Genomic DNA, 13,835 nt, shown 5'->3' with positions numbered 1-13,835 from the left:
ACTGCAAAGAAGAAGGGGTACAATTCCCTGGCTTTTTGTTTTGTTTGTTTTTCAATTTATTTTGCATTCCATGATTTTTTAAAAATTGTGGTTGGCTTACATGTCCATCTTATTTGTCAGTTATTGAACTAACATGATTTATCATTTGTCATTTTGCTACAAGTAAATTTTTTGAGGAAATAGCAATACAAAAAGCAAGTTGCATTAGAGAAAATTCACAGATTATTTCCTGAATATACAGTGAGATACATATATAAATATTTTTTTCAAGGATATTTAAATGTCTTGAAATTTTAAAAATGATTTGAAAATCCAATAATATTATAATGCCACTTGGTAGATATTGTGTTTTGAAATACAGTAAGAGCCACTTAAACTTAGAGTTCATTTTAAATTGCCAAGTCTCTATTCCATTCACCAGAAAGGGCTGCATTTAACATCAAATTACCCAGACATACCTTGTCCTAGGGAGCCTCTAGAGGAGATGCTACCATTTTCTTTGGCTTTCTGCCAACATAAGACAAACCATCTCTTTACACGCTTGATACAATGAAGGACCTGCCTCCCCTCTGTCCATCATTTGACGAGCGTGATGTAGGGCACAGCTGTGTTCCTGTTCCATGCTGGTGAGCCAAGGCCCGCGTGTCTCTGGTATAGTTCTCCCACAGGCCCCTGCCCTTTGCGGGTGTCTAACCAGATCCCTCTCCACACCCATCCGCAACTGACTTGCAACTTAAAAGCTCGATGAGCCCACCCCCATGATTGTATGCACAGCAGTAAGGAATTGCCAGGAGAGGAGGCCTCTGTGGAGCACCTGCAGGTTATCCTCAGCAGCGGCTTCCGGCTTTCCTGAGCAGACATTTGCTGGGGTGGGCTCCGCAGCCAGCCAGCCACCTTCAGTTACCAGCCCCCGTGTAAGTAGCCCCGGAAAAGTCATTGCTTCCTCCAAGCTGGAGCTGCAGAATCATTTCTTCGTTCTGTCACTTCCTCTCTATTTGAGAGATGAGATGTTTGTTCTTAACTCTCCAGGAAAAGTCACACAGCAATGTGGCTCTGGGGAAACCTTCCCAAACAGGGTTGGCATGCCCTCTTCATCGCCCCCTTCTGCTTCTGTCTTGAGACATGAACACACTGGCAGTCCAGTCACTGTCAAACAAATCAAGCCCTGTACAGAACGCTTGACTCTCTGACACTGACAATGTTGGTGGCCTCCCCAGCTTACCTGATACTCTGGTCTTGTTTCATACTGCCATTTTGTAATGTAAAGCAGAACTTGACTTCCCCTCCCGTGGAAATGGCCTACACATTTGAAAGCTCTGGGGAGAAACCCGCAGGCGTTAACAGCCACCTGTCAAGGAAGGCCTTATAAAGACAAAGCAGAAATGGAGCACAGCCAACCTTCAGACCAGTGAGCAAACATCAATTAGTCTGAGGATTTTGTTTTCTTTATTAAGATAGAGGTCACGCTATTTAACTCTGGCCAGTCTGAAACTCACAGTATGTCACCCAGGCTGGCTTTAAATTTGTGGCAAGCTTTGTTTCTCCGCAACCCCCCATGAGGGAAACATTAACCAAATTATAGACTAAAATTAGATGAAGAATTCTACATTATAAATTTCTTTTTTCAACCAAAAGAGCCATAGCCGTAAGTGTGATTTTCTTAATACTTTCCCATACCTCTCTGGTCATTTTGGAGTTTCTCCCACTGCTCAAACGGAAAAGAAAGGGCTAAAGAGGAGCGTGGAGGATGCTCATGCCAGAGACCGGTTGGCATCTCAGGAAACAGTCATGCCAAAGCATGGCTGTTCCAAGGAAGACTTTGCTCTTCTTAAATAAAAAATAATTGAATAGTTTTTAAAATAATATACAGTTCAATGTTATTTCAGAACATAAGCATTTTTGTAATAGAAAAGATTGGAAACAAACCCAAAGGTCTGTGTGGCATGTTCCCACAGTAGAAGGTCTGTGTGGCATGTTCCCACAGTAGAAGGTCTGTGTGGCATGTTCCCACAGTAGAAGGTCTGTGTGGCATGTTCCCACAGTAGAAGGTCTGTGTGGCATGTTCCCACAGTAGAAGGTCTGTGTGGCATGTTCCCACAGTAGAAGGTCTGTGTGGCATGTTCCCACAGTAGAAGGTCTGTGTGGCATGTTCCCACAGTAGAAGGTCTGTGTGGCATGTTCCCACAGTAGAAGGTCTGTGTGGCATGTTCCCACAGTAGAAGGTCTGTGTGGCATGTTCCCACAGTAGAAGGTCTGTGTGGCATGTTCCCACAGTAGAAGGTCTGTGTGGCATGTTCCCACAGTAGAAGGTCTGTGTGGCATGTTCCCACAGTAGAAGGTCTGTGTGGCATGTTCCCACAGTAGAAGGTCTGTGTGGCATGTTCCCACAGTAGAAGGTCTGTGTGGCATGTTCCCACAGTAGAAGGTCTGTGTGGCATGTTCCCACAGTAGAAGGTCTGTGTGGCATGTTCCCACAGTAGAAGGTCTGTGTGGCATGTTCCCACAGTAGAAGGTCTGTGTGGCATGTTCCCACAGTAGAAGGTCTGTGTGGCATGTTCCCACAGTAGAAGGTCTGTGTGGCATGTTCCCACAGTAGAAGGTCTGTGTGGCATGTTCCCACAGTAGAAGGTCTGTGTGGCATGTTCCCACAGTAGAAGGTCTGTGTGGCATGTTCCCACAGTAGAAGGTCTGTGTGGCATGTTCCCACAGTAGAAGGTCTGTGTGGCATGTTCCCACAGTAGAAGGTCTGTGTGGCATGTTCCCACAGTAGAAGGTCTGTGTGGCATGTTCCCACAGTAGAAGGTCTGTGTGGCATGTTCCCACAGTAGAAGGTCTGTGTGGCATGTTCCCACAGTAGAAGGTCTGTGTGGCATGTTCCCACAGTAGAAGGTCTGTGTGGCATGTTCCCACAGTAGAAGGTCTGTGTGGCATGTTCCCACAGTAGAAGGTCTGTGTGGCATGTTCCCACAGTAGAAGGTCTGTGTGGCATGTTCCCACAGTAGAAGGTCTGTGTGGCATGTTCCCACAGTAGAAGGTCTGTGTGGCATGTTCCCACAGTAGAAGGTCTGTGTGGCATGTTCCCACAGTAGAAGGTCTGTGTGGCATGTTCCCACAGTAGAAGGTCTGTGTGGCATGTTCCCACAGTAGAAGGTCTGTGTGGCATGTTCCCACAGTAGAAGGTCTGTGTGGCATGTTCCCACAGTAGAAGGTCTGTGTGGCATGTTCCCACAGTAGAAGGTCTGTGTGGCATGTTCCCACAGTAGAAGGTCTGTGTGGCATGTTCCCACAGTAGAAGGTCTGTGTGGCATGTTCCCACAGTAGAAGGTCTGTGTGGCATGTTCCCACAGTAGAAGGTCTGTGTGGCATGTTCCCACAGTAGAAGGTCTGTGTGGCATGTTCCCACAGTAGAAGGTCTGTGTGGCATGTTCCCACAGTAGAAGGTCTGTGTGGCATGTTCCCACAGTAGAAGGTCTGTGTGGCATGTTCCCACAGTAGAAGGTCTGTGTGGCATGTTCCCACAGTAGAAGGTCTGTGTGGCATGTTCCCACAGTAGAAGGTCTGTGTGGCATGTTCCCACAGTAGAAGGTCTGTGTGGCATGTTCCCACAGTAGAAGGTCTGTGTGGCATGTTCCCACAGTAGAAGGTCTGTGTGGCATGTTCCCACAGTAGAAGGTCTGTGTGGCATGTTCCCACAGTAGAAGGTCTGTGTGGCATGTTCCCACAGTAGAAGGTCTGTGTGGCATGTTCCCACAGTAGAAGGTCTGTGTGGCATGTTCCCACAGTAGAAGGTCTGTGTGGCATGTTCCCACAGTAGAAGGTCTGTGTGGCATGTTCCCACAGTAGAAGGTCTGTGTGGCATGTTCCCACAGTAGAAGGTCTGTGTGGCATGTTCCCACAGTAGAAGGTCTGTGTGGCATGTTCCACAGTAGAAGGTCTGTGTGGCATGTTCCACAGTAGAAGGTCTGTGTGGCATGTTCCCACAGTAGAAGGTCTGTGTGGCATGTTCCCACAGTAGAAGGTCTGTGTGGCATGTTCCCACAGTAGAAGGTCTGTGTGGCATGTTCCCACAGTAGAAGGTCTGTGTGGCATGTTCCCACAGTAGAAGGTCTGTGTGGCATGTTCCCACAGTAGAAGGTCTGTGTGGCATGTTCCCACAGTAGAAGGTCTGTGTGGCATGTTCCCACAGTAGAAGGTCTGTGTGGCATGTTCCCACAGTAGAAGGTCTGTGTGGCATGTTCCCACAGTAGAAGGTCTGTGTGGCATGTTCCACAGTAGAAGGTCTGTGTGGCATGTTCCCACAGTAGAAGGTCTGTGTGGCATGTTCCCACAGTAGAAGGTCTGTGTGGCATGTTCCCACAGTAGAAGGTCTGTGTGGCATGTTCCCACAGTAGAAGGTCTGTGTGGCATGTTCCCACAGTAGAAGGTCTGTGTGGCATGTTCCCACAGTAGAAGGTCTGTGTGGCATGTTCCCACAGTAGAAGGTCTGTGTGGCATGTTCCCACAGTAGAAGGTCTGTGTGGCATGTTCCCACAGTAGAAGGTCTGTGTGGCATGTTCCCACAGTAGAAGGTCTGTGTGGCATGTTCCCACAGTAGAAGGTCTGTGTGGCATGTTCCCACAGTAGAAGGTCTGTGTGGCATGTTCCCACAGTAGAAGGTCTGTGTGGCATGTTCCCACAGTAGAAGGTCTGTGTGGCATGTTCCCACAGTAGAAGGTCTGTGTGGCATGTTCCCACAGTAGAAGGTCTGTGTGGCATGTTCCCACAGTAGAAGGTCTGTGTGGCATGTTCCCACAGTAGAAGGTCTGTGTGGCATGTTCCCACAGTAGAAGGTCTGTGTGGCATGTTCCCACAGTAGAAGGTCTGTGTGGCATGTTCCCACAGTAGAAGGTCTGTGTGGCATGTTCCCACAGTAGAAGGTCTGTGTGGCATGTTCCCACAGTAGAAGGTCTGTGTGGCATGTTCCCACAGTAGAAGGTCTGTGTGGCATGTTCCCACAGTAGAAGGTCTGTGTGGCATGTTCCCACAGTAGAAGGTCTGTGTGGCATGTTCCCACAGTAGAAGGTCTGTGTGGCATGTTCCCACAGTAGAAGGTCTGTGTGGCATGTTCCCACAGTAGAAGGTCTGTGTGGCATGTTCCCACAGTAGAAGGTCTGTGTGGCATGTTCCCACAGTAGAAGGTCTGTGTGGCATGTTCCCACAGTAGAAGGTCTGTGTGGCATGTTCCCACAGTAGAAGGTCTGTGTGGCATGTTCCCACAGTAGAAGGTCTGTGTGGCATGTTCCCACAGTAGAAGGTCTGTGTGGCATGTTCCCACAGTAGAAGGTCTGTGTGGCATGTTCCCACAGTAGAAGGTCTGTGTGGCATGTTCCCACAGTAGAAGGTCTGTGTGGCATGTTCCCACAGTAGAAGGTCTGTGTGGCATGTTCCCACAGTAGAAGGTCTGTGTGGCATGTTCCCACAGTAGAAGGTCTGTGTGGCATGTTCCCACAGTAGAAGGTCTGTGTGGCATGTTCCCACAGTAGAAGGTCTGTGTGGCATGTTCCCACAGTAGAAGGTCTGTGTGGCATGTTCCCACAGTAGAAGGTCTGTGTGGCATGTTCCCACAGTAGAAGGTCTGTGTGGCATGTTCCCACAGTAGAAGGTCTGTGTGGCATGTTCCCACAGTAGAAGGTCTGTGTGGCATGTTCCCACAGTAGAAGGTCTGTGTGGCATGTTCCCACAGTAGAAGGTCTGTGTGGCATGTTCCCACAGTAGAAGGTCTGTGTGGCATGTTCCCACAGTAGAAGGTCTGTGTGGCATGTTCCCACAGTAGAAGGTCTGTGTGGCATGTTCCCACAGTAGAAGGTCTGTGTGGCATGTTCCCACAGTAGAAGGTCTGTGTGGCATGTTCCCACAGTAGAAGGTCTGTGTGGCATGTTCCCACAGTAGAAGGTCTGTGTGGCATGTTCCCACAGTAGAAGGTCTGTGTGGCATGTTCCCACAGTAGAAGGTCTGTGTGGCATGTTCCCACAGTAGAAGGTCTGTGTGGCATGTTCCCACAGTAGAAGGTCTGTGTGGCATGTTCCCACAGTAGAAGGTCTGTGTGGCATGTTCCCACAGTAGAAGGTCTGTGTGGCATGTTCCCACAGTAGAAGGTCTGTGTGGCATGTTCCCACAGTAGAAGGTCTGTGTGGCATGTTCCCACAGTAGAAGGTCTGTGTGGCATGTTCCCACAGTAGAAGGTCTGTGTGGCATGTTCCCACAGTAGAAGGGTCTGTGTGGCATGTTCCCACAGTAGAAGGTCTGTGTGGCATGTTCCCACAGTAGAAGGTCTGTGTGGCATGTTCCCACAGTAGAAGGTCTGTGTGGCATGTTCCCACAGTAGAAGGTCTGTGTGGCATGTTCCCACAGTAGAAGGTCTGTGTGGCATGTTCCCACAGTAGAAGGTCTGTGTGGCATGTTCCCACAGTAGAAGGTCTGTGTGGCATGTTCCCACAGTAGAAGGTCTGTGTGGCATGTTCCCACAGTAGAAGGTCTGTGTGGCATGTTCCCACAGTAGAAGGTCTGTGTGGCATGTTCCCACAGTAGAAGGTCTGTGTGGCATGTTCCCACAGTAGAAGGTCTGTGTGGCATGTTCCCACAGTAGAAGGTCTGTGTGGCATGTTCCCACAGTAGAAGGTCTGTGTGGCATGTTCCCACAGTAGAAGGTCTGTGTGGCATGTTCCCACAGTAGAAGGTCTGTGTGGCATGTTCCCACAGTAGAAGGTCTGTGTGGCATGTTCCCACAGTAGAAGGTCTGTGTGGCATGTTCCCACAGTAGAAGGTCTGTGTGGCATGTTCCCACAGTAGAAGGTCTGTGTGGCATGTTCCCACAGTAGAAGGTCTGTGTGGCATGTTCCCACAGTAGAAGGTCTGTGTGGCATGTTCCCACAGTAGAAGGTCTGTGTGGCATGTTCCCACAGTAGAAGGTCTGTGTGGCATGTTCCCACAGTAGAAGGTCTGTGTGGCATGTTCCCACAGTAGAAGGTCTGTGTGGCATGTTCCCACAGTAGAAGGTCTGTGTGGCATGTTCCCACAGTAGAAGGTCTGTGTGGCATGTTCCCACAGTAGAAGGTCTGTGTGGCATGTTCCCACAGTAGAAGGTCTGTGTGGCATGTTCCCACAGTAGAAGGTCTGTGTGGCATGTTCCCACAGTAGAAGGTCTGTGTGGCATGTTCCCACAGTAGAAGGTCTGTGTGGCATGTTCCCACAGTAGAAGGTCTGTGTGGCATGTTCCCACAGTAGAAGGTCTGTGTGGCATGTTCCCACAGTAGAAGGTCTGTGTGGCATGTTCCCACAGTAGAAGGTCTGTGTGGCATGTTCCCACAGTAGAAGGTCTGTGTGGCATGTTCCCACAGTAGAAGGTCTGTGTGGCATGTTCCCACAGTAGAAGGTCTGTGTGGCATGTTCCCACAGTAGAAGGTCTGTGTGGCATGTTCCCACAGTAGAAGGTCTGTGTGGCATGTTCCCACAGTAGAAGGTCTGTGTGGCATGTTCCCACAGTAGAAGGTCTGTGTGGCATGTTCCCACAGTAGAAGGTCTGTGTGGCATGTTCCCACAGTAGAAGGTCTGTGTGGCATGTTCCCACAGTAGAAGGTCTGTGTGGCATGTTCCCACAGTAGAAGGTCTGTGTGGCATGTTCCCACAGTAGAAGGTCTGTGTGGCATGTTCCCACAGTAGAAGGTCTGTGTGGCATGTTCCCACAGTAGAAGGTCTGTGTGGCATGTTCCCACAGTAGAAGGTCTGTGTGGCATGTTCCCACAGTAGAAGGTCTGTGTGGCATGTTCCCACAGTAGAAGGTCTGTGTGGCATGTTCCCACAGTAGAAGGTCTGTGTGGCATGTTCCCACAGTAGAAGGTCTGTGTGCATGTTCCCACAGTAGAAGGTCTGTGTGGCATGTTCCCACAGTAGAAGGTCTGTGTGGCATGTTCCCACAGTAGAAGGTCTGTGTGGCATGTTCCCACAGTAGAAGGTCTGTGTGGCATGTTCCCACAGTAGAAGGTCTGTGTGGCATGTTCCCACAGTAGAAGGTCTGTGTGGCATGTTCCCACAGTAGAAGGTCTGTGTGGCATGTTCCCACAGTAGAAGGTCTGTGTGGCATGTTCCCACAGTAGAAGGTCTGTGTGGCATGTTCCCACAGTAGAAGGTCTGTGTGGCATGTTCCCACAGTAGAAGGTCTGTGTGGCATGTTCCCACAGTAGAAGGTCTGTGTGGCATGTTCCCACAGTAGAAGGTCTGTGTGGCATGTTCCCACAGTAGAAGGTCTGTGTGGCATGTTCCCACAGTAGAAGGTCTGTGTGGCATGTTCCCACAGTAGAAGGTCTGTGTGGCATGTTCCCACAGTAGAAGGTCTGTGTGGCATGTTCCCACAGTAGAAGGTCTGTGTGGCATGTTCCCACAGTAGAAGGTCTGTGTGGCATGTTCCACAGTAGAAGGTCTGTGTGGCATGTTCCCACAGTAGAAGGTCTGTGTGGCATGTTCCCACAGTAGAAGGTCTGTGTGGCATGTTCCCACAGTAGAAGGTCTGTGTGGCATGTTCCCACAGTAGAAGGTCTGTGTGGCATGTTCCCACAGTAGAAGGTCTGTGTGGCATGTTCCCACAGTAGAAGGTCTGTGTGGCATGTTCCCACAGTAGAAGGTCTGTGTGGCATGTTCCCACAGTAGAAGGTCTGTGTGGCATGTTCCCACAGTAGAAGGTCTGTGTGGCATGTTCCCACAGTAGAAGGTCTGTGTGGCATGTTCCCACAGTAGAAGGTCTGTGTGGCATGTTCCCACAGTAGAAGGTCTGTGTGGCATGTTCCCACAGTAGAAGGTCTGTGTGGCATGTTCCCACAGTAGAAGGTCTGTGTGGCATGTTCCCACAGTAGAAGGTCTGTGTGGCATGTTCCCACAGTAGAAGGTCTGTGTGGCATGTTCCCACAGTAGAAGGTCTGTGTGGCATGTTCCCACAGTAGAAGGTCTGTGTGGCATGTTCCCACAGTAGAAGGTCTGTGTGGCATGTTCCCACAGTAGAAGGTCTGTGTGGCATGTTCCCACAGTAGAAGGTCTGTGTGGCATGTTCCCACAGTAGAAGGTCTGTGTGGCATGTTCCCACAGTAGAAGGTCTGTGTGGCATGTTCCCACAGTAGAAGGTCTGTGTGGCATGTTCCCACAGTAGAAGGTCTGTGTGGCATGTTCCCACAGTAGAAGGTCTGTGTGGCATGTTCCCACAGTAGAAGGTCTGTGTGGCATGTTCCCACAGTAGAAGGTCTGTGTGGCATGTTCCCACAGTAGAAGGTCTGTGTGGCATGTTCCCACAGTAGAAGGTCTGTGTGGCATGTTCCCACAGTAGAAGGTCTGTGTGGCATGTTCCCACAGTAGAAGGTCTGTGTGGCATGTTCCCACAGTAGAAGGTCTGTGTGGCATGTTCCCACAGTAGAAGGTCTGTGTGGCATGTTCCCACAGTAGAAGGTCTGTGTGGCATGTTCCCACAGTAGAAGGTCTGTGTGGCATGTTCCCACAGTAGAAGGTCTGTGTGGCATGTTCCCACAGTAGAAGGTCTGTGTGGCATGTTCCCACAGTAGAAGGTCTGTGTGGCATGTTCCCACAGTAGAAGGTCTGTGTGGCATGTTCCCACAGTAGAAGGTCTGTGTGGCATGTTCCCACAGTAGAAGGTCTGTGTGGCATGTTCCCACAGTAGAAGGTCTGTGTGGCATGTTCCCACAGTAGAAGGTCTGTGTGGCATGTTCCCACAGTAGAAGGTCTGTGTGGCATGTTCCCACAGTAGAAGGTCTGTGTGGCATGTTCCCACAGTAGAAGGTCTGTGTGGCATGTTCCCACAGTAGAAGGTCTGTGTGGCATGTTCCCACAGTAGAAGGTCTGTGTGGCATGTTCCCACAGTAGAAGGTCTGTGTGGCATGTTCCCACAGTAGAAGGTCTGTGTGGCATGTTCCCACAGTAGAAGGTCTGTGTGGCATGTTCCCACAGTAGAAGGTCTGTGTGGCATGTTCCCACAGTAGAAGGTCTGTGTGGCATGTTCCCACAGTAGAAGGTCTGTGTGGCATGTTCCCACAGTAGAAGGTCTGTGTGGCATGTTCCCACAGTAGAAGGTCTGTGTGGCATGTTCCCACAGTAGAAGGTCTGTGTGGCATGTTCCCACAGTAGAAGGTCTGTGTGGCATGTTCCCACAGTAGAAGGTCTGTGTGGCATGTTCCCACAGTAGAAGGTCTGTGTGGCATGTTCCCACAGTAGAAGGTCTGTGTGGCATGTTCCCACAGTAGAAGGTCTGTGTGGCATGTTCCCACAGTAGAAGGTCTGTGTGGCATGTTCCCACAGTAGAAGGTCTGTGTGGCATGTTCCCACAGTAGAAGGTCTGTGTGGCATGTTCCCACAGTAGAAGGTCTGTGTGGCATGTTCCCACAGTAGAAGGTCTGTGTGGCATGTTCCCACAGTAGAAGGTCTGTGTGGCATGTTCCCACAGTAGAAGGTCTGTGTGGCATGTTCCCACAGTAGAAGGTCTGTGTGGCATGTTCCCACAGTAGAAGGTCTGTGTGGCATGTTCCCACAGTAGAAGGTCTGTGTGGCATGTTCCCACAGTAGAAGGTCTGTGTGGCATGTTCCCACAGTAGAAGGTCTGTGTGGCATGTTCCCACAGTAGAAGGTCTGTGTGGCATGTTCCCACAGTAGAAGGTCTGTGTGGCATGTTCCCACAGTAGAAGGTCTGTGTGGCATGTTCCCACAGTAGAAGGTCTGTGTGGCATGTTCCCACAGTAGAAGGTCTGTGTGGCATGTTCCCACAGTAGAAGGTCTGTGTGGCATGTTCCCACAGTAGAAGGTCTGTGTGGCATGTTCCCACAGTAGAAGGTCTGTGTGGCATGTTCCCACAGTAGAAGGTCTGTGTGGCATGTTCCCACAGTAGAAGGTCTGTGTGGCATGTTCCCACAGTAGAAGGTCTGTGTGGCATGTTCCCACAGTAGAAGGTCTGTGTGGCATGTTCCCACAGTAGAAGGTCTGTGTGGCATGTTCCCACAGTAGAAGGTCTGTGTGGCATGTTCCCACAGTAGAAGGTCTGTGTGGCATGTTCCCACAGTAGAAGGTCTGTGTGGCATGTTCCCACAGTAGAAGGTCTGTGTGGCATGTTCCCACAGTAGAAGGTCTGTGTGGCATGTTCCCACAGTAGAAGGTCTGTGTGCATGTTCCACATAGAAGGTCTGTGGCATGTTCCACAGTAGAAGGTCTGTGTGGCATGTTCCCACAGTAGAAGGTCTGTGTGGCATGTTCCCACAGTAGAAGGTCTGTGTGGCATGTTCCCACAGTAGAAGGTCTGTGTGGCATGTTCCCACAGTAGAAGGTCTGTGTGGCATGTTCCCACAGTAGAAGGTCTGTGTGGCATGTTCCCACAGTAGAAGGTCTGTGTGGCATGTTCCCACAGTAGAAGGTCTGTGTGGCATGTTCCCACAGTAGAAGGTCTGTGTGGCATGTTCCCACAGTAGAAGGTCTGTGTGGCATGTTCCCACAGTAGAAGGTCTGTGTGGCATGTTCCCACAGTAGAAGGTCTGTGTGGCATGTTCCCACAGTAGAAGGTCTGTGTGGCATGTTCCCACAGTAGAAGGTCTGTGTGGCATGTTCCCACAGTAGAAGGTCTGTGTGGCATGTTCCCACAGTAGAAGGTCTGTGTGGCATGTTCCCACAGTAGAAGGTCTGTGTGGCATGTTCCCACAGTAGAAGGTCTGTGTGGCATGTTCCCACAGTAGAAGGTCTGTGTGGCATGTTCCCACAGTAGAAGGTCTGTGTGGCATGTTCCCACAGTAGAAGGTCTGTGTGGCATGTTCCCACAGTAGAAGGTCTGTGTGGCATGTTCCCACAGTAGAAGGTCTGTGTGGCATGTTCCCACAGTAGAAGGTCTGTGTGGCATGTTCCCACAGTAGAAGGTCTGTGTGGCATGTTCCCACAGTAGAAGGTCTGTGTGGCATGTTCCCACAGTAGAAGGTCTGTGTGGCATGTTCCCACAGTAGAAGGTCTGTGTGGCATGTTCCCACAGTAGAAGGTCTGTGTGGCATGTTCCCACAGTAGAAGGTCTGTGTGGCATGTTCCCACAGTAGAAGGTCTGTGTGGCATGTTCCCACAGTAGAAGGTCTGTGTGGCATGTTCCCACAGTAGAAGGTCTGTGTGGCATGTTCCCACAGTAGAAGGTCTGTGTGGCATGTTCCCACAGTAGAAGGTCTGTGTGGCATGTTCCCACAGTAGAAGGTCTGTGTGGCATGTTCCCACAGTAGAAGGTCTGTGTGGCATGTTCCCACAGTAGAAGGTCTGTGTGGCATGTTCCCACAGTAGAAGGTCTGTGTGGCATGTTCCCACAGTAGAAGGTCTGTGTGGCATGTTCCCACAGTAGAAGGTCTGTGTGGCATGTTCCCACAGTAGAAGGTCTGTGTGGCATGTTCCCACAGTAGAAGGTCTGTGTGGCATGTTCCCACAGTAGAAGGTCTGTGTGGCATGTTCCCACAGTAGAAGGTCTGTGTGGCATGTTCCCACAGTAGAAGGTCTGTGTGGCATGTTCCCACAGTAGAAGGTCTGTGTGGCATGTTCCCACAGTAGAAGGTCTGTGTGGCATGTTCCCACAGTAGAAGGTCTGTGTGGCATGTTCCCACAGTAGAAGGTCTGTGTGGCATGTTCCCACAGTAGAAGGTCTGTGTGGCATGTTCCCACAGTAGAAGGTCTGTGTGGCATGTTCCCACAGTAGAAGGTCTGTGTGGCATGTTCCCACAGTAGAAGGTCTGTGTGGCATGTTCCCACAGTAGAAGGTCTGTGTGGCATGTTCCCACAGTAGAAGGTCTGTGTGGCATGTTCCCACAGTAGAAGGTCTGTGTGGCATGTTCCCACAGTAGAAGGTCTGTGTGGCATGTTCCCACAGTAGAAGGTCTGTGTGGCATGTTCCCACAGTAGAAGGTCTGTGTGGCATGTTCCCACAGTAGAAGGTCTGTGTGGCATGTTCCCACAGTAGAAGGTCTGTGTGGCATGTTCCCACAGTAGAAGGTCTGTGTGGCATGTTCCCACAGTAGAAGGTCTGTGTGGCATGTTCCCACAGTAGAAGGTCTGTGTGGCATGTTCCCACAGTAGAAGGTCTGTGTGGCATGTTCCCACAGTAGAAGGTCTGTGTGGCATGTTCCCACAGTAGAAGGTCTGTGTGGCATGTTCCCACAGTAGAAGGTCTGTGTGGCATGTTCCCACAGTAGAAGGTCTGTGTGGCATGTTCCCACAGTAGAAGGTCTGTGTGGCATGTTCCCACAGTAGAAGGTCTGTGTGGCATGTTCCCACAGTAGAAGGTCTGTGTGGCATGTTCCCACAGTAGAAGGTCTGTGTGGCATGTTCCCACAGTAGAAGGTCTGTGTGGCATGTTCCCACAGTAGAAGGTCTGTGTGGCATGTTCCCACAGTAGAAGCCTCACGATAAACCCAGCTACAGATGGGTATGGAGATGGTTTCTATTCAAATATCTGTGACGTGGAGGTGTGTGTGCATATGTGTGTGTGTGTGAGTGAGTGTGTGCGTGCGTGTGTGTCCCCAAGGTAGGGAACCTTCCTCAGCTGACCTCCACCTTATTGCTTTAGCAACAAGATCTTGCAGTCAAATCCAGAGCTCACAGGTTCCGCTAGTCTGGCTTATGGGCCTGCTCAGGAAAACCCATCTACCGTCACCCAACCCTTGCTCTTACTGACGTGCCAGACCTGGGGTCTTGATGACAGAGTGATAGCTGCCCATTTGTTTGTTTTGTTTTTCCTGGGTAGTTCCATGATTTATTTGAAGCCCAGCTCCTTCTGCCCTCTCTAATGTCTCCACAAC

This window comes from Mesocricetus auratus, unplaced genomic scaffold (assembly GCF_017639785.1).
Source record: "Mesocricetus auratus isolate SY011 unplaced genomic scaffold, BCM_Maur_2.0 Super-Scaffold_100001, whole genome shotgun sequence".
Taxonomy (NCBI): domain Eukaryota; kingdom Metazoa; phylum Chordata; class Mammalia; order Rodentia; family Cricetidae; genus Mesocricetus; species Mesocricetus auratus.
The sequence above is the reverse complement of the archived record's forward strand: the minus strand, read 5'-3'. Positions refer to the sequence as shown.